The following is a 20,798-nucleotide window of genomic DNA, read 5'->3' on the forward strand; positions in this document are numbered from 1 at the left end:
AATTTTTATTCAACCAAACCTCTAAAAATCATCGCCTTAGATAAACATAGTAACAACATTAGTTTGACCATCGGTCCCTGTGGGTTCGATATCTTTTAAAACTAAATGACTAGACTGTGCACTTGCAGTCAAGTATCCGATAGACTATATTTTATATATAGTCACAACCACGTATCAAGTTTTTGGCGCCGTTGTCGGGGACCTGGTTTAGTCAAATAGTGCGATTCTTTCGTTGCGCAGTATAGACTGAGGCAAAAAATAATTTCCTTTCCCTTATTTCTCGATTGTATGCCAAGTACTCGCTCACAAAGTGAAAACTTAGTACCACCAATCGTAGAATTAGAGTGTTTCTTATATTTAAGACGCCAAATACTAGAGTACCAACGAAGGTATAATATTCCCAATATCTTCTTTCCTATTACTGAACCATTTGAGAAACCAACCATGGTTGCAGTGGGACCACAAAATCGTCCTCTTAAGTTCTACGCTACCCCGTCCTAACAAGAACCTCATAACAACATTGTTGCCCCTGCTATCGATCGGAACGATTTCGAGTTGAAATCCTCATTATTATCAGCTGTCCAACAACATTAATTTGCTGGAAATCCTACGGACGACCCTAATGAACATTTGACCAAGTTTGTGCAGTACGCATACATTGTGAAGGCGAATGGTGTATCTCAAGATGCGATAAGACTACGCCTTTTTCCTTTCTCTCTAAGAGACAGAGGTTGGGCATGGTCGCAATCCTTGCCATCCAACTCAGTCACTAAATAGGAAGAACCGAAGAACGTTTTCTTAGCTCGATATTTTCCGCCAAGCAAAACTGCTATGCTGAGAGCTCAAATCAACGGATTTTGATAAAAAGATGCAGAATCTTTCTACGACGCGTGGGAGAGATACAAAGACATGATGAGGATGTGTCCACATCACGGTCTCGAAGACTGGGTGATCATTCACACATTTTACAATGGGCTTCTGTATAACACAAGACTGACAATAGACGCTTCCGTGGGCGGTGCACTTATGGATAAACCATACAACGAAGCCTATCAACTCATTGAAAACATGGCCCAAAACCATTGCCAATGGGGAGGTGAAAGAACCCCAGTAGAAAAGTCCCAAACAAAAGGTGGAATGTACGAAATCAGTAGCCTTGACCATGTCCATGCAAAGGTAGATGCCTGTAGCGGGGTATTCGTTACCATTAGAGATATTAACTAAATCCAAGGTAAATCATATAAGTCGAGTCGCCACCGCACTTCTATTTATCCAAAGGAATGGTTAGAAAGAGAACAAAAACCTAAAAGTTTTATCGAATCAAAAACTAATAAAAGAGAGTCAGAGATCTGGGTAAGGGGGTTGGTTATGCAATGGGAAGGTGTTAGGCACCCAAAACATCCTAGGTACTCCTAGGGAGCCCTTTTCATATTGGTTGTAAGGTTGGTATTTTGTGAAAATTATTTGTGCAAACACGATTGAAGAGATGAGAAGAGAATATACAAGTTTATTTACATTTTGTGTTTGGATGGATAAACCCATTGCCTACGTACCATCTTAAAAAAGATTAGGATCAAAACCTCGTAGTTCGGGGTAAAAATCTCAAAATGAGTTGGTGAATTTATTGGTCCAAAAGCCTTAAGGTCTTTTTTTATCCAAGGGAGAAAACTCAACCTAAAACCACAAATCCACCATGTGAGGATAGCTTCAACATGCTAGTGAGGGGTTAACCCTATAATAAGCATGGAAGACTCATTGTCCATCACTAAGGATATAGGTGAGTATTACATCTACCTCAAGGATAACTCAAACCTAATAGCTAAAGGTTATGAAAAAGTTTGATTAAGAAAGTGGCCATTGAAACCACAAAAGCATTTGAATGGGTTATATTTACCAATGAAAAGTATTTGCAAAAATGGTCAAAGTTGACTTAGAAGTTCAATACAAAATAAGTATTATGAAAAGAGAGTTTGAAAATCAAAAGCATAAGGCTTAGGTTTCTAATGTTGAAAACAAGTGTTAGTGTTTGCACAAAAGTTTTGGCTTGGGTTAGAGTGGAGAGAAGAAGAAGAAGGGCTAAGGTCCTAAGCATACAAGAGATAAGGGATAAAGGAACAAAACCACAAAAAGAGTTCCTCTCTTGAGATCATATTGATGATCCAAGTAGCTCCCACCATTTGGAATAAGCAATCACCATAATGATAAACTCAAGCAATCAATCAAATGAACTCTTGGAAAGACCCTGAATGTATCTTGGATCCCTCACTTTGGATGATCAGGGTAATGGTTCTTCAATTTAGCTCAATGTTGGACTCTCTAGCGCAAAGACACACACATCAAAATATTATATTAACAATTAAAGAATGGACAAGAGGGAGTTTAGAATATGGTCCTTTCAATGTTCATCTTCAAGCTTTAAGCATTCTAAAGGCATGAGGCCTAGTTGCTCTTTGACATTTATAGCACTCTAAAGGCATGAGGGCTAGTTGCTCTTTGACTCCATTTTGCATATGGAAGGTCCTAAAGTCTAAGTCCATTTTGTCCATTTTTTTGCATTTGGTCCACAACAATCAAACAAAACAGAAACACAATAGTATATACACAATTATATGCTCAAGTGAGCAAAAGGCAAATTGCATTAACATAAACATGTGCTCAAATGATCAAAGGGGGAAAAGAAAATGAATAATATGTCCAAGAATAGTAAATTGCATAAATGTAAAGTGCAAAAAGTAAATGTTAATGGTTAATGGTTAGTATTAGTAGTTAGTGTGCCATAAGGAAAATTTAGCGCTATGTTAAGCAATCGTAATTGGACTTATGTAGAAGTCACAACTATCTAAGGCCGGTCAATAATAATGTAGGCAACAAACACAAGGTAGAAGTCTTGATTAGTGAACCAAGTTCCAACAACTTGCCATACCAAAAGAAAAAGGGAATTGATCTTGTACTGGTTTAAGTCCTTTGCATGATTTAGGAAACAACCTATCCTTAATGCAAAGCCATTCACTTGATCAATTGATCAAGATGAATTAGATTTGAATCAAGGAAGATTAAGTCTCCCTAATCAATGCTAACTTATCAACAACTCATTGATCAAAAAAGAAAAAGAAGAAGAAGAAGAAAGAGATGAATAATGGAAAAGGAAATGGAAAGAATAAAGTGCATAAGGTGAAATAAAATGTACCACTCCATGTGTGTTGACCAAATGACATTGAAGGTCAAACTCAAACAATGAGAAACAAAAATGGGATGAAGATTGGAGGTCAAATAATAAGCAAAATATTTTTTTGGCATTTTTTAATATTTTCGCAACCTGAAAAATATAGTGTGCGAAAAAACAATTGGCGAAAGAAAATGACAGAAGAGTCGCCACCGTGCGTTATTTATCCCAAAGGAGGGAAAGGAAACTCTCGAAGTAAACCTGAAAAGAGGAAAGGAAAAGACAAGGTCTCGCAACCAAATCTTGGGTTCGGGAGTCGGTTATGCGAAGGGAAGGTATTAGCACCCCTACGCATCCGTAGTACTCTACGGGATCCACTTTTGTAGTTCTTGTCTAAAGGGTATGAGTTTATCTTGTGTTGTTTACTAAAAAAGGGGTTAAATGAAAATGACTCGCGCGGATGTCGCATCCACTGCATACGTATCTCATCTGAATATGAGAATCAGAGTCTTCGTAGCTCGGCTGACCTATGGGTTTGGGGGATGTGTGCTCGCTAAGACATCGCGTCTTATGCCTACGTATCTCATCTGGAATGAGAATCAGAGCAAGCCGTAGTTCGGCTAACTACGGGGTTATGGATTGGGTTTTGGACGAACGACGTTACTACGCAATCTACCGGATGCTCGACCTTTGGAGACTTACTCGCCTGTTTTAGAAGGAGTAAACGTGTGTTTAGGAGAAGAAAAATCAATGAAGGGTTAGGGTTTGGGATGCTCATGCAAAAAGGAGTCCTGGACGAAGGAACCTGTAAAAAAAAATAAACACACAAAAACATTGCCTCCTATCGAGGTCTTCCAGCTAGGAAAGCAGTAAAATGCGGGAAAAATGTAAAAGTACCACGCGGATAAAGATCCGAAGTAACAGCAATTAGAGGAATGGAAACCCTGAGATCCTTCCAAGCTAACATCATCAAAGAAAGTGAGTCAGTACAGGTAATCGGAATGAAACCTCTAGGTGGTATCCCACAAATAAAGTGGAACACCAGGCAAACCATCTCTGCAAGAGTCATATGAGCCCTCACAAAACAAAACTCAACAAACAGGTTAGAGAAACAAAATAGGGTAACCAAGAGTTGCCCCCAAATCAAAATGTAACCACATGAATCATGCCCTTTCAATTCACAAAAAGCTCACAAAAAGCAACAAAGGGTAGGAGGCCTAAACCTCTTGTCAAACACATGCATCAAAAGGGTATCAAATTCACCCATAATACCTCAGACATTTAAAGCATTCAAATTAAAGGCATAAAGATGATGGATATAGGGCAAACCTGATTGGAGAGATCGGTTGAAATCAAATGGCACAGCTGGATTTGCAAACCAATGTTAGGGTTTGCTTGAGCTGAAAGTGTGTAAGTCTGAATGAACCTTTCAGAGTTGCCTGGATGTTGCTCTGAACTCTGTTAGCTCTTCTCTCACTATCTTTTTCCCAGACAGGGTAATAGGAATATAATGCCTTTTATTTCACTGAAACTCTGAATTTATAACCTGATTTTTGTGGACCTGTGGGCTCAAATGAGAGAGGTCCAAGTCCAAGATTTTTTCTTTTATTTATTTATTTATTTATTTATTTCATTTTTTTTTGTTTTCATTTTTTTCTTTTTTTTTTCAAAACACGTGGGCTTCGCCTAGCGAGCATGACAGCTCATGAACAAACCTTTGCTCCTTCAAGATTAACGTTTTGACTGACGAATAGACCCCTGTTGGCAGTAACTCAAGTCTTTCCCTTGTGTTGACTGATCATCTAAATAGAGCCCACAAAGTGTCCTGGATGATGTTCAGGCTTCTTGGATCCGATTCCGATTGCCATGATGAAATGCAAATGCTAAATGATATAAAAATGAATGCATGCATGAGGTGTAAAGCGTATGCTTCCAGGAAAAATGAAGGGTAAATTTTGGGGTATTACAGCTGCCCCTATTCAATCAACTGGAGACCTGGAAAGAAGATAGCAGCGGCTTTCGTGCTTTCGAGGTATCAAGGGATTGAATACAATAAAAGCCCAAAAATTTGCACTGAAGTGAAGTGAAGTAATAATGCCTTTCAGAATCGGAAAAGAGGTGGTCTTGAAAGAAGAATCTGTCTGGTACGGTGAGAGTCAGTCTGAATACCGAAAAAGAATGTTAACCTGGATACCAAAATAAATGGTAACACAGAAATAACCATGGCTTGAATGCCGCTCATCAGTCTGAATACCGAAAAAGAATGTTAACCTGGATACCAAAATAAATGGTAACACAGAAATAACCATGTCCTGAATGCCGCTCATCAGTCTGAATACTGGAAATGACTTCAATCTGAACATCGGGGGATATGAGATTATTAATATCCGTCTGAACATCGAAAGGCTGGCCTGAATGCCACAAGTTGCGTCGACCTGAACGTCGAAAACTTCTTCGATCTGATCATCGGAAAATTGGCCTGAATGCCACAAGTTGCATCGACCTGAACGTCGGAAACTTCTTCGATCTGAACATCGAAAAACTGGCCTGAACGCCACAAGTTGCATCGACTTGAACGTCGGAAACTTCTTCGATCTGAACATCGGAAAATTGGCCTGAATGCCACAAGTTGCATCAACCTGAATGTCGGAAACTTCTTCGATCTGAACATCGGAAAACTGGCCTGAATGCCACAAGTTGCATCGACCTGAATGTCGGAAACTTCTTCGATCTGAACATCGGAAAACTGGCCTGAACGCCACAAGTTGCATCGACCTGAACGTCGGAAACTTCTTCGATCTGAACATCGGAAAACTGGCCTGAATGCCACAAGTTGCATCGACCTGAACGTCGGAAACTTCTTCGATCTAAACATCGGAAAACTGGCCTGAACGCCACTTCGGTCTGAATACCGAAAACTTCATGTCTGTCAGCATCGGCAGAAATAGGGAACGATAATAGAGGCGACGCATGGGCCAATGACACTTGCTGGGGATAACAAAGGTAAGTCATGAACAATCTTCAGTCTGAGTACTGGAAACAACTTCTGGCTTATCACTTGGGATACCGAGAATGTTTTATGCTTACATGCGTATGTTTGAATTTTTCAATGGCGTAATGCTCCATGAAAATGGAAATGCTATGCGATTTGGGAGGATGCAATGCAATATGATTCTACATGCAGGGATGCGAAATGCTGGGTAGAATGCCAAACTGAGGCAAGGGGATCTGTTGGGGAAATGATCACCATCTTCTGGACCCTGGCAAGGCTGCTGGAGATGCACAGCGCAAATAATTCTGTGGGGAAATGACCCGCCACACGGTGTTCTAGCAATGACGAAATACCGAGATTCTGACTGGGGAGAGAACGGCACCGAAAACCTGCTGTTGGGGAAAGTGATAGTGGTTATGGCAACCACGATCTACGAGAGATGACTCAGCAGAAGAAGCAAACACCGATACGGTACCGAGGTTCTGCTTCAAGGAAAGAAACCATGGATCTGGCATTGGGATTATCGATCTGGCCTCGAACTCTGAGGAGCAGCCGCTTCTGCTGGGAAGATACAGTCTGGCACTATCAACTCCGCTAGGGGTATATAGTCTGACACTGTCAACTCTACTGGGGAATGTATAATCTGAAACCACCGCTTGGGGGGAGGTACAGTGGTGAGAACCTGCTAGGGATTGAAGAATCCAACGCTCTGATCAGCTCTGCAGGGATAAGATACCGAATTCGTCTGTTGGTGACTTTGTTGGGGATTTTAAGGAAATACCCCGAGGGTACCTGTTCTGAATAGACGATCCAAAGCACTTAAAAAATTTACAGCAATTTTAAATGTTTATTAAGCATGTACCTGTAAAGCTCTTATGTGTCATGATGCAATGTTTATCAAAAAATTCGGACGTTATTTTTGCAAACAAAACAGAAAAATGAAAATGAAAACAGAGATATACTGAATAACATGATTTTATTGATTGAACAGCCTCTGAATAGGCATTTACATCAGGAAGCAATCCCTAGAAAGAGGTAATCACACAACAGATAAAAAACAGACATTAATCTAATGGCAATGTGAAATGGATTTCTATTGGGTTTCAATTCTGCTATGACTTGCTCGTCTTCAAGATCCTCCAGATGATCAACTTTCTGAAAGAGTGATTGGACTGTTTCCTATCCTTTAAAAGTTTCCAGTCATTGACACGAGATGAGATTCAGAACTACTCAGAACACAGTCATTCGCTTAATCCCTAACTTTTGCTCGGATCGCCCTTTTCGGGTTTTCAATCCACCGGGATACCCATTTTTGCCTAAGTTGCCTTTTCAGGTTTCCAACTTACCGGGTGTACAATCTTTTCACTTTTAATCCCTAATTTTTGCCCGAACCTTTTTCATTTTCTTGGTTCGCCGGGATGCCCATTTTTGCCTGGACTACTCTTTTTATTGTCCAGCGGGTCTATTTCATGCGAAGTATTTTTTTAACTGCGTCTGAGTTCACCGGGGAAGTGAAGTTTTCACCATCCATCGTTGCAAGCATTAAGGCCCCACCATCAAAAACCTTGGTGACAATATACGATCCATCATAGTTAGGAGTCCACTTGCCCCTGTGATCTATCTGAGGAGGAAGGATCCTTTTCAACACTAAATCTCCGACGTGGAAACATCGAGGACGCACTTTCTGATCAAAGGCTCTCTTCATACGACTCTGATACAACTTCCTATGACAAATGGCTGCCATTCGCTTCTCTTCGATAAGACTTAACTCATTGAACCTTGTCCGAACCCATTCAGCTTCGTCTAACTTGACATCCAACAGGACTCATAGAGAAGGAATCTCCACTTCAACAGGTAGGACTGCTTCCATACCATACACAAGGGAGTAAGGGGTTGCCCCAGTCGATGTACGTACTGAAGTACGATACCCATGCAAGGCGAAGGGTAGCATCTCATGCCAATCTCTGTACGTAACGGCCATCTTCTACACAATCTTCTTTATGTTCTTATTTGCCGCTTCAACAGCACCGTTCATCTTAGGGCGGTAAGGGGAAGTATTGTGATGCTGAATGTTGAAGTTCTGGCACAACTCCTTCATCATTTTGTTGTTGAGATTAGAACCATTATCAGTAATGATTCTTTCGGGAATCCCATAGCGACAAATGATTTATTTCTTGATGAATCGGGCAACCACATGTCTGGTGACCTTCGCAAATGACGCTGCTTCGACCCACTTGGTGAAATAGTCGATGGCAACAAGGATGAAGCGATGCCCATTGGAAGCGGTCGGCTCAATCTTTCCAATCATATCGATGCCCCACATAGCGAAAGGCCACGACGAAGACATCACATTCAAAGGATTCGGCGGCACATGCACCTTATTAGCATAAATCTGGCATTTATGGCACTTCCTAGCATATTTGAACCAATCAGATTCCATGGTCATCCAGTAATAACCTGCTCTCAACAATTTCTTAGACATTGCATGTCCGCCGCCATGAGTACCGAAGGAGCCTTCATGAACTTCCTGCATTAACATGTCTGCTTCGTGTCTATCCACGCATCTGAGCAAAACCATGTCGAAGTTCCTCTTATACAGAACATCGTCTTTGTTCAAGAAGAAACTGCCTGCCAATCTTCTCAAAGTCTTTCTATCATTGTTGGATGCCCCTGCAGGGTACTCTTGATTCTTCAGAAAGTACTTGATGTCGTGATACCAGGGCTTGTCGTCAACTACCAGTTCAGCAGCAAACACATACGCGGCCCTATCAAGGCGCATCACGTCGATCTTGGGAGCATGGTTCCAACGGATCACCGTGATCATGGAGGATAGAGTAGCAAGAGCATCTGCCATATGGTTCTCATCACGAGGTATATGGTACAACTTTACTGTTGTGAAGAAAGTCAACAGTCTTCTCGTGTAATCTCTGTAGGGGACTAGAGTAGGCTGGAGAGTGTTCCAATCACCATTCACTTGATTGATTACCAGAGCTGAATCTCCGAAAATGCCCAAAGTCTTGATTCTCAAATCAATCGCTTTCTCAATACCCAAGATACAAGCTTCATACTCAGCTTCATTATTGGTGCACTCGAAAGTCAGACGAGCGGTGAAAGGCATGTGGGCATCTTTCGGAGTTGTAATGACAACACCAATTCCACTTCCTCTGGCGTTGACGGCCCCATCAAACATTAAAGTCCACTTTTCGTCTGGATCAGGTCCCTCTTCAACAACTGGCTCTTCACAGTCTTTCATCTTGAGGAACATGATGCCTTCATCTGGAAAATCAAACTTCATCGGCTCATAATCTTCAACCGATTGTTGAGCAAGATAGTTTGACAGAATACTCCCCTTGATGGCTTTCTGGGAAGTATACTGGATGTCATACTCTATCAGTACCATTTGCCAACGAGCAACTCTTTTGGTGAGAGCTGGCTTCTCAAATATATACTTGACTGGATCCATTTTGGAGATCAGTAAGGTTGTGTGAGACAGCATGTATTGTCTCAATCGCTTAGCAGCCCATGCAAGTGCACAACATGTTTTTTCAAGCATTGAGTATCTCGACTCGCAATCTGCGAATTTCTTACTCAGGTAGTAGATGGCATGCTCTTTCCTACCTGTCTCGTCGTGTTGACCGAGAACACAACCCATGGAATTGTCTAGTACTGTCAAATACATAATCGGCGGTCTCCCTGGGACCGGAGGCACAAGGATATGAGGATTCTGCAAATACTCTTTTATCTTCTCGAACGCCCTTTGACAATCATCATTCCACCTGATAGCCTGATCTTTTCTCAACAATTTAAATATTGGCTCACACGTGGCTGTTAGGTGAGAGATGAACCTTGCAATGTAGTTCAACCTCCCTAAGAAACCACAGACTTGTTTCTCTGTTCTTGGCTCAGGCATTTTCTGTATCGCTTTCACTTTAGCCGGATCCACCTCAATCCCTTTTCCGCTAACAACAATACCCAGTAGTTTTCCAGATCTCACCCTAAAAGTATACTTGTTCGGATTAAGCCTCAGCTTGAATTTCCTTAAACGCTCAAACATTTTCTGCAAATTCACCAAATGTTCTTCTTCTGTCTGAGATTTGGCAATCATATCATCAACATAAACCTCGATTTCATGATGAATCATATCATGGAACAGAGTCACCATCGCTCGCTTATATGTTGCTCCGACATTTTTCAGACCAAACGACATCACCTTGTAGCAGAAGGTGCCCCATGGGGTTATGAATGTTGTCTTCTCCATGTCTTCTGGTGCCATCTTAATTTGATTATAGCCAGAAAAGCCATCCATGAAGGAGAATACCGAGAACTGAGCCGTGTTATCCACCAAAACGTCAATGTGAGGTAAGGGGAAATCATCTTTAAGACTAGCCCTGTTCAGATCCCGGTAGTCAACACACATCCGTAGCTTTCCATCCTTCTTAGGTACCGGAATGATATTTGCAACCCATGGCGGACAATTTGTGACTGCTAGAAACCCTGCATCCAACTGTTTTTTCACTTCTTCCTTTATCTTGACAGCCATCTCTGGTCTTGTTCTTCTGAGCTTCTGCTTGACCGGAGGACAACCTTCTTTGAGCGGCAAGCGATGTACCACGATGTCTGTGTCAAGCCCTGGCATGTCCTGATAAGACCAAGCGAAGACGTCAACATACTCTTGCAGCACTTCAATCAACCCCTTCTTCACATTGTCTTCCAAAGCAGCCCCTATCTTGATTTCTCTCTTGGCGTCCTCGATGCCGAGATTAATCACTTCAACATACTCTTGATGCGGTTGAATGACCCTTTCCTCTTGTTTTAATAACCTGGTAAGTTCTTCAGGGAGTTCACAGTCTTCATCACCCTCTTCTTCAGCTTGAAAGATTGGATTTTCAAAGTCGAAGCGAGCCATAGCAGAATCGTTATCAATAGGATCCGGTGATGTGCATCTGCATGAGTGATGGTATGTGCTTATGAGTGTGAAAAAAAAGTGGAAACTAAACAAAACATTGCCATTTTTTTTGAAAAACTGCAAAAATAGAAAGACAGGGAACGAAATATTTGAATGCAAAAAGACGTCCTTTATTTATGATAAAAAATGCAAGTGTCACATAGATGAGCCCTACAATGAGTCATTACACCCTGGCGGAACGTAAGACTTGGATATGCATGAATAAATAAAGAAAATTACTCCTCCAGACAAGTGGCTTGGACAATCTCCTCAGAAGACCAATTGTCGAGAACTTCACCCGGGATCCTCGGACGCACCCAGTTATCGATGTCGCAATCACTATCCCCATCTTCATTGTTGACCGCAGAGACTAATTTGACTTCTCCTTCAACCATGTTAACGTTGGCTCCACCATGCTGGGGCATGGGATTGTTGGCGACATTAGGAGTTGGTGCAAAGTTAACGGCCTTTGAATCAATGAGGTCCTAAACTACGTGCTTAAAAGCTTTGTAGTTCTCAATATTGTGGCCAGGTGCCCCAGAGTGGAAGCTACACCTAGTGTTGGCGTCATAACCCACCGGAAGCCTACCAACAGGAGGAGCCAGAGTGCGCAACTGCACAAGTTGTAGTTATTGAAGACTAGAAAGCAACAAAGCGTACGACATTGGAAGAGTGTCGAAACGCCGGTCCATCGTCCTTGGCCTCGGGTGATAGGCGGGTCTGTTACCCGGTTGTTGTGGTTGGTACTGAGCTGGTTGAGGTTGTGGTTATTGTTGTTGTAGTGGCGCTGCAACTGGAATGGTCACAGCCGTAACATACGGTTGCTGATGATAGTTCTGAAAGTTATTCCTTTGGTTACCCTGTTCTGATAAGAAGATATGGCACTTGCATCCCCTTCTCTCCTCTTCTGTCCCTGAATGAACGGCTTCTTCACCCCTGATGAGGATCCACCTCCACAATGGGTCTTGTATGTCCTCAGGTAATTCTCCACCCTCTCTCCGGTAGAGACTACATCAACAAAATTGGAGGCATTGCAACCCACCAGGCGCTCCAAATAAGGTCCTGGCAGAGTGTTCATGAACATGTTAGCCATTTCCTTCTCCAACATAGGAGGTTGAACACGGGAAGCTGTTTCTCTCCAGCGTTGAGCGTATTCTTTGAAGCACTCATTGCTTTTAAGAGACAGATTTTGAAGTTGAGTTCTGTCCGGAGCCATGTCTGCATTATACTGATACTGCTTCACGAAAGCCTCAGCCAAATCCCTCCAGCAACGGATGTGGGCTCTGTCCAGCCTCATATACCATTCCAGGGATGCCCCAGCTAGGCTGTCCTGGAAAAAGTACATAAGCAACTTTTCGTCATCGGAGTATGCAACCATTTTACGGAAATAAGCTTGCACATGGGTCTTCGGGCAAGAGTTGCCATTGTATTTGTCAAATATCGGGTCCTTGAATTTCGGTGGCACTCTCACACCTGGGACCAGCCCCAAGTCAGCAACATCTGCTCCCAGAGGATTCTATCCTTCCACTGCCTTCAACCTCTCTTCCAGTCTTCTAAACATGGGGTCGACACCATGACCCATACCAAAGTCTTCCTGCAGCAGGGGGAACTGATCGTCCTGATCATCATGAACGGGCTGTTGACCGGAGGTGACATGTAGGATTGGGATAGGCCCCGGTCCATTGGGTCCATTAGCCTCTCCAGCTGGAGGATCAGTCACCGTCTCTGGTTGAGCAGGGGGATTCCTCTGTATCATCTGCCTGAGCTCTTGCTGTCCCTGAGCCACCCCTTGAACCACATCCATGAATTGATTCATGCGGATTTTCATCTCGGCGAACTCTGCCTGTAGGCTTTCCATTACTCTCTGTTGGTTTCTGCGGGAACCGTACCGGTGAATGCCTGGGTCAGCTATCCTGCTGATTGGAACACCAAACAAACTGAGAACATTGTGGCGGTACCTGTTATGCAAGACATGCTAATGAATATGTAAATGCAATGACATGTTTATCAATTCCAAAGGTATTTTACCCCCTTGATTCCAGTCTCTCAATAAATAAACGATGTAAAAAAAAAGACTAAGCCGTTGATGAGAACCAAGAAAATTCCGACTAGAATCAAGTAGAAGATATAAACCCCACAGAAATTGATAAACATGTGTGAATGATTATGAATGCAAAATGATGTGATGCAAAATGATGTGAATGTAGTGCAGTGGCATGGGAATCAGGATCGCTGTATCTGCTTGAACATCTGCCAGGTTGCACTATCTGGAGAGAAATTAAGAGCACACCAAACAAAGGTCATGGGATGGATCATGTTATCCTTAATATCAACCACCCATTTTGGTGGATTATGGTTTAGACCTTATCAACACCCAAGTTTCATTAATATTAAGGATACCTGATCGGATCAACCATGAATCAAGGGTTTGTTGCAAGTCACGAGCATGGAGTTTAGGTTAAGAACCATCCAAAAGGAGTGTACTAAGGTTTAAACCTACCAAACATGTTCTACAAAAGGTTCCCATAGTCATAATCCCATCTTTCGGATATTATTGGAGGAACGACTACTCGTATTCCAAAAATATTCTCAAGAGAGACTCTTATGAGTGTAGTATCGCGTAACAATCGTATCAAATCTTACACTTGAACGACTTTCGCACTACGTCCTACGAATAGGCAAAGATGGGTTTGGTAAACTAAGGTCCTCGGCTTCTAAGGTCTATATTGGAAAAAGTAATGTCTAACCACAACTTACTTGTGTGACATTATTGATCTCAACATGACCTCCACCAAGTGAATGGGCTTGCAAGTCAACTTGCTAAGGAATAACTCCACACAAGTCGACAAGAATATGCCATTCTCCTATCCTAAGTGCACTCGAGTTTGGGTATAGAACTCATCTCACAAAGATCACCAAGCAGCCATAGCCAGCCAACAGATACAACAATGATATGTACACAATGCAATAAGGTAAAGCAGGTAAATAAATAACTGTACAAAAGCATGAACACCCAATAAACAAACAAACTACAAAATCTAGGAGGGACTCGCTTAGGGAAACCGGGTCCCCAGCAGAGTCGCCAATTGTCGCAACCTGAAAAATACAGTGTGCGAAAAAACAACCGACGAAAGAAAATGACAGAAGAGTCGCCACCGTGCGTTATTTATCCCAAAGGAGGGAAAGGAAACGCTCGAAGTAAACCTGAAAAGAGGAAAGGAAAAGACAAGGTCTCACAACCAAATCTTGGGTTCGGGAGTCGGTTATGCGAAGGGAAGGTATTAGCACCCCTACGCATCCGTAGTACTCTACGGGATCCACTTTTGTAGTTCTTGTCTAAAGGGTATGAGTTTATCTTGTGTTGTTTACTGAAAAAGGGGTTAAATGAAAATGACTCGCACGGATGTCGCATCCACTGCATACGTATCTCATTTGAATATGAGAATCAGAGTCTTCGTAGCTCGACTGACCTATGGGTTTGGGGGATGTGTGCTCGCTAAGACATCGCGTCTTATGCCTACGTATCTCATCTGGAATGAGAATCAAAGCAAGCCGTAGTTCGGCTAACTACGGGGTTATGGATTGGGTTTTGGACGAACGACGTTACTACGCAATCTACCGGATGCTCGACCTTTGGAGACTTACTCGCCTGTAGTAGAAGCAGTAAAATGCGGGAAAAATGTAAAAGTACCACGCGGATAAAGATCCGAAGTAACAACAATTAGAGGAATGGAAACTCTGAGATCCTTCCAAGCTAACATCATCAAAGAAAGTGAGTCAATACAGGTAATCAGAATGAAACCTCCAGGTGGTATCCCACAAATAAAGTGGAACACCAGGCAAACCATCTCTGCAAGAGTCATATGAGCCCTCACAAAACAAAACTCAACAAACAGGTTAGAGAAATAAAATAGGGTAACCAAGAGTTGCCCCCAAATCAAAATGTAACCACATGATTCATGCCCTTTCAATTCACAAAAAGCTCACAAAAAGCAACCAAGGGTAGGAGGCCTAAACCTCTTGTCAAACACATGCATCAAAAGGGTATCAAATTCACCCATAATACCTCATACATTTAGAGCATTCAAATTAAAGGCATAAAGATGAGGGATATAGGGCAAACCTGATTGGAGAAATCGGTTGAAATCAAATGGCACGGCTGGATTTGCAAACCAATGTTAGGGTTTGCTTGAGCTGAAAGTGTGTGAGTCAGAATGAACCTTTCAGAGTTGCCTGGAGGTTGCTCTGAACTCTGTTAGCTCTTCTCTCACTATCTTTTTCCCAGACAGGGTAATAGGAATAGAATGTCTTTTGTTTCACTGAAACTCTGAATTTATAACCTGATTTTTGTGGACCTGTGGGCTCAAATGAGAGAGGTCCAAGTCCAAGATTTTTTCTTTTATTTATTTATTTATTTTATTTTATTTTATTTTTTTTTCATTTTTTTTTTCGTTTTTTTTTTCTTCGTTTTTTTCGTTTTTTTTCAAAACACGTGGGCTTCGCCTAGCGAGCATGACAGCTCATGAACAAACCTTTACTCCTTCAAGATTAACGTTTTGACTGACGAATAGACCCCTGTTGGCAGTAACTCAAGTCTTTCCCTTGTGTTGACTAATCATCTAAATAGAGCCCACAAAGTGTCATGGATGATGTTCAAGCTTCTTGGATCCGATTCCGATTGCCATGATGAAATGCAAATGCTAAATGACCTAAAAATGAATGCATGCATGAGGTGTAAAGCGTATGCTTCCAAGAAAAATGAAGGGTAAATTTTGGGGTATTACAAATATCAAAATAAACTTGAATTAAAAATAAAACAAAGGTCAAACTTCAAAATCACTTCAAATCAACCTTGAAACGTCCAAGTGATTTATCCCAAGTTCAATAAGGTAAAACAAAGTTTGACAAAAAATTTCAGCATTTTTAAAAGTCAGAAACTATTTTTAATCAATTAAAAATGAATAAAAATAACCTAATTGAACTAAAATCTCAAATCAATTAAAAAATTAATGAGAATATTTTTCATAGATCCATCATCATTCAAATAGGTTAGGAAAATATTTTTGTATTTTTTGAATATCAAAAACTATTTAAAATGAATTAAAAATAACCAGAAAAGAGAAAATTCACAAAAAATATCAAATTACAAAATAAAAAATATTAAAAATCATTTTTAAAAACTAGAAATTATTTGGAGAAGAATGCAATTGGTCCCATATTTTTTGGAATTAAAATGAAGAAGTTATGAATTTTTGAAAATAATGGAAATAAAAGAAATTAAATCAAAAAATAGAAAAAGAGAAAAAACCAGGAGCGTCTGATGGAACTCATTAATTGACGTGGCAACATCTAATGGTCCAGAAGCGCGTTTCCATGGTAGGCCAAAGTCAGCAGCAAAACACATTGCATTAAATCAAGTAATCTAAACGCATGGCTGAGATTAAAACGTGGGATTTGCATCCAACGATCCAGATTGAGTCTGGCATGGTGGACGGTGTCCAGCGCCACCGTCTTCTCCGGCGAGCACTCAAGCTCCGGCCAGAGTTGCAGGTTCTCCAAACTCAACCAAAATCCACGATCTAGGTACCAAATTAAAGCTGGGGTGATGTACACCACCCCTGTACCATCCATTTCTGCTCTAGATCTCCATAGTGAGAGAAATCAGAGGTTGAAACTTGATGGTGTTCATCATGAACTTGTTAGATTTTGAAAATTGAATACACAGCAATGATGCCTCTATGGAGAGGACTTCAGACAACACAATAGTCAAGCAAATAGATCAAAGAATAGTGAGTTTCGAAGAAAAAACCAGTTGAAGAGAACCTTTGAATTGTGGTGATCTGAGCTTGCTTCCTTGCTTCCTTTGGCCAAATAGAGCTTCAATGGATTATGAGAGAGAGGTCTAGGAACTTTAGATCTAGAAATTTAACCAGATTTAGTTGAATTTCAGATCTGAGAAATTTGAATGAAAATGAAATAGTTCCTTTGGTGAGAGGTTTGGTTTTCAATTCAGCAGCATTTTAGGTTGATTCAAGGATGGAAATTGAATAGAATGATGCTTCTATTTATAGCCAAGTATGGTGCAAGCAATGAGAAATCCGTGTGTGCGTGGCAAGTGGATACTCTTAGCATGGGCTTGCATGATCATGTAAAAGTCCCAAATTCAATGCCGAATGCAATCTGCAGTATAATTGAGCCGAAATGGACGTGTAATTGACAATGCACAAGCTTGTGTAATGAGTTCCAACATGTTATGCAAAATGCCATTTGCCAAATCCAAACATGAGCATGTGAGTAATGGTTAGAAAGGTCTTGAGGTAAGGAAAAATGTTATGTTGGGAAAAAATCCATTTGAAGTGTGGAAATTAGTGAATTTTGAGTTTAAAGTGTAAGGTGCAAAGCATGCAAAGATGAGGTTTCCAAATTTGGCCAATGTTCAAGCCCCTATGTTTTGATGATTCAAGCCTCAAATGAAAAAACCTCCAACATAACAGTTGTATATATTTTCAAGACAATCAAAATGGACTTAAATTTTGCATCATTTGGATTTTTGATGAAAGAGTTATGGGCACTTGAAGTTGGACTTTTTTTGCCTTTCAATGCATTTGGTCCAAAGTGACCTATAATGTATTGTATTATCACATGTATTTCCTTTGAGATTTTTAAATTTTGTTACACATAACATTTGAAGTAGACACCGTAATTTTTCCAATGCATTTGATCCCACCTCAAAATAATAAAAAATGAATGAGTTATGTTCTTGGGAAGTTAACCTAAAATTAGGGTTTCAGTCAAAATGACCTATAATGTCTTGGAATGGATGATGACCTTCCAAGCTTCAAATCAATTTTTGATGAACATGAAAGTTGTTCGTATTTTCCTTAAGAAAATGTTTTATTTTGGGATCATCTCCATTTGACCAACAAATAAAAAGTTAGGTCTCAGTGCATTTCAAAATAGTCAAATGAGTTGACTGATCAACTTCTCAAGTCCATAACTCATACCTTGATGAAATGATGATTGAGGGCACTCAAAAGTTCAAATATGCATGAAATGATGAATTAGAGAACTTCCCTTGATTGTATTTGACCATGGTTTAAGGTTGCTTCAAGAGCAAGGCATTGAGGATGATCTAATGAACTAGGGTTTCCTTGGGGAACAAACCTCAAACCCTTTGATTTGCTTTGATCAAAATGATGAATTGAGATACTCGGGAGGCATATTTGATGGGTAAGAGCTTTTGGAACCATTTCCATGCTTGCTTTCATCTTCTCTTGACCTTATCATTGCACAAAGGATCTCCTAGAAGCTTTTAGACCTTGTGATTGCTCAAGCTACAAACAAAAGATGTTAGTGACATAATTTTGTGCTTTTGGTTAGTGAATAAAGATGATAAGAGAAATAATATACAATTCAAGCATACTTGGTGATCTCAAACCACTCACAAGAGGTCCCACCCAAAGGCAAGGGGAACCAAGATGCTTATGATCCTTGAGGCTATGCAAATGAAATGTTATGATGTCATGAGGGATCTTAGGGTCAAAATTAGGGTCTTATAGATGCCCCTATTTAAGGTCATTCTAGCCGGAGAAGTGAAGGTTAAAATCTTCGTCTCGACGAGGTAGAATGGGCTTAAATAATAACAAAGAGACGAATTTTGGTCCCTAAGAAACCTCACGATGCAAATGTATGTATGCAAAAAGTAATACTTTGTGGAGATAAGTGTCCACAAAGAAAGAAAAGAAATCAGGAGAAGTTGATAATCCATATGAGTAATTTACTCCATGGGACAGAGACTCTAGGACTCTCATGGGGATAGAAGAGGGGATACATTGCGTGAGCAGGGCATGACTCAAAGCTTAGGGAGCAGAATTCCAAAAGGAGTAAATCCATGGAAAGACTCGAGCTGACTCGAAGATGCATGTATTGGGGAATATGCCAATACAACAAAAATTATCCACTTCCGATATTTCGGATGAAAATCCAGACTCAGATGGGGAAAATCCACTATGGGACTCCACTGGAGAAACACCAGGATGAGGTATTACCGGTTAATGGGTAATAAGCTCAAGGAGACATGTGATTCGAACACCGGTATGAGGGTGAAGGAACAACATGCTCGGGGAGAATGAATATCAAAGACCGGTATAAGGGTGAGAGATATCAAACATACGAGATCATCTGAGGAAGACCTAAAAACGGTACACTTCAGCTCAGGAAAATCTGATTCCGCAAGGGACAAATGTCATAGTAGGGAGTAGAAGGGAAGGAACACCAGGGATGCCGGTTACTGGGCATATAATAGGTGACAAACCAAAACGTGAATTGGGGAATATTCCCAAAACACTCATCATCCGAAAGAGGGCTAAAAGCAAACTCGATTATAGGACGGACATTCGATTCCAAAAAGGGATACAAATCTTACTCAACTGGGGAAGAACAAAAGGCTTCGACCAAAGAGTGCATAAGATATATTATCTATTACCGTCAGAACATAGATAATATACTCGCATGGAAGATTATCCACAACCGGTTACTAGGTTAATAAAGGATAGATTGACCGACAAAAAAAGCATCGGGATACCGAGACTAGGTATATAATGATGACCATTCAAGGGGAGCAACAACCATTACCGGCAATCGGTATATGAAAGATGACTTGCTGGGGATAAACTGCCTAATCAGAGAAATTATCCAAGAGATATATCACCGGGGGTGAAGGACTTATCAATACCGGATATTGGATAATGATAACCGTCAAGGAAGGGGATTACATCTACCGGATATTGGGTAGAAAACCACGAAAGAGTAATTGTCATTGATTAGGATGAACAAGAGGTTAACTCTGCAAGGGGATGAAATAGGGTTTACAACTACCGGTATAAGGGTAGAAAACCAAAGACTCCGCCGGGGATAAGATGAATGATTACTGATTACTTGAGCAATTATTCATTTATACCACAGGGAAGAAATAGTGAACCGTTCATTGTAAACGGGCAGAGATTAAAGCATTATCATAATATTGACAATAAAAACTACTCAAATAGTCTAAGACTTATAGAGCTTCCCGCTCAACCCCAAAACCGATATATCGCGACGTTATTGTCGAACTTACGACATTAAACAAAGTGCTTGGTGGGAGACAACCCGCCTCTTTTTAATTTGTTATTGATTTTATTGTTTTTATGTTTTGCATTTTAAGTGTTTTCCTTCTTTGATTATTACTTTTATTTTGCTCCCATTCCTTGATTCTATGCAGTAACGTACTGGTTGATTTTTGTTACTAACTTAGTAATATTGGCTACTGATTAACAGGAAAACTTATAACTAGTTAGTAACTAATTTTCATCATGCAACAAGTAGATACAATTTTCAGAGGTAGAGTTCAGAGAAGATGCTATGATTATTTAGCTCAGAAGGATATGGATTTATCCATATATTATGATGGACTTACCATGGATAGGCTAGGTATCCACGATAGTATCTTTTTTATGTTTAACCAGCTAGGTTGGGAGAATGCTGCTATTAAAAGAAGGTTTGTCACATACCGTGAGCTTACCCTAGAATTACTTAGCTCCCTAGTTTACAACCCCGAGCATGGTTACAGACTCAACAAAGGGTTGATTTCCTTTAGGCTGTTTGGTATGGATTTCACTTATAACCGTAGAGACCTTGCTGACCTTCTAGGATTTCCTAGT

The 20,798-nt window shown here is 40.7% G+C and overlaps 1 non-coding gene across 1 annotated transcript; it reads right to left on the reverse strand.

Moving 5' to 3' along the window:
* Nucleotides 1-831: 831 nt before the first annotated feature.
* On the reverse strand, nt 832-938 carry LOC127108988 (small nucleolar RNA R71). The gene has a single exon (XR_007796479.1). It is a non-coding gene; the product is annotated as a small nucleolar RNA R71 (small nucleolar RNA).
* Nucleotides 939-20,798: the final 19,860 nt, after the last annotated feature.

Source organism: Lathyrus oleraceus, chromosome 7 (assembly GCF_024323335.1).
Source record: "Lathyrus oleraceus cultivar Zhongwan6 chromosome 7, CAAS_Psat_ZW6_1.0, whole genome shotgun sequence".
Classification (NCBI taxonomy): Eukaryota; Viridiplantae; Streptophyta; class Magnoliopsida; order Fabales; family Fabaceae; genus Lathyrus; species Lathyrus oleraceus.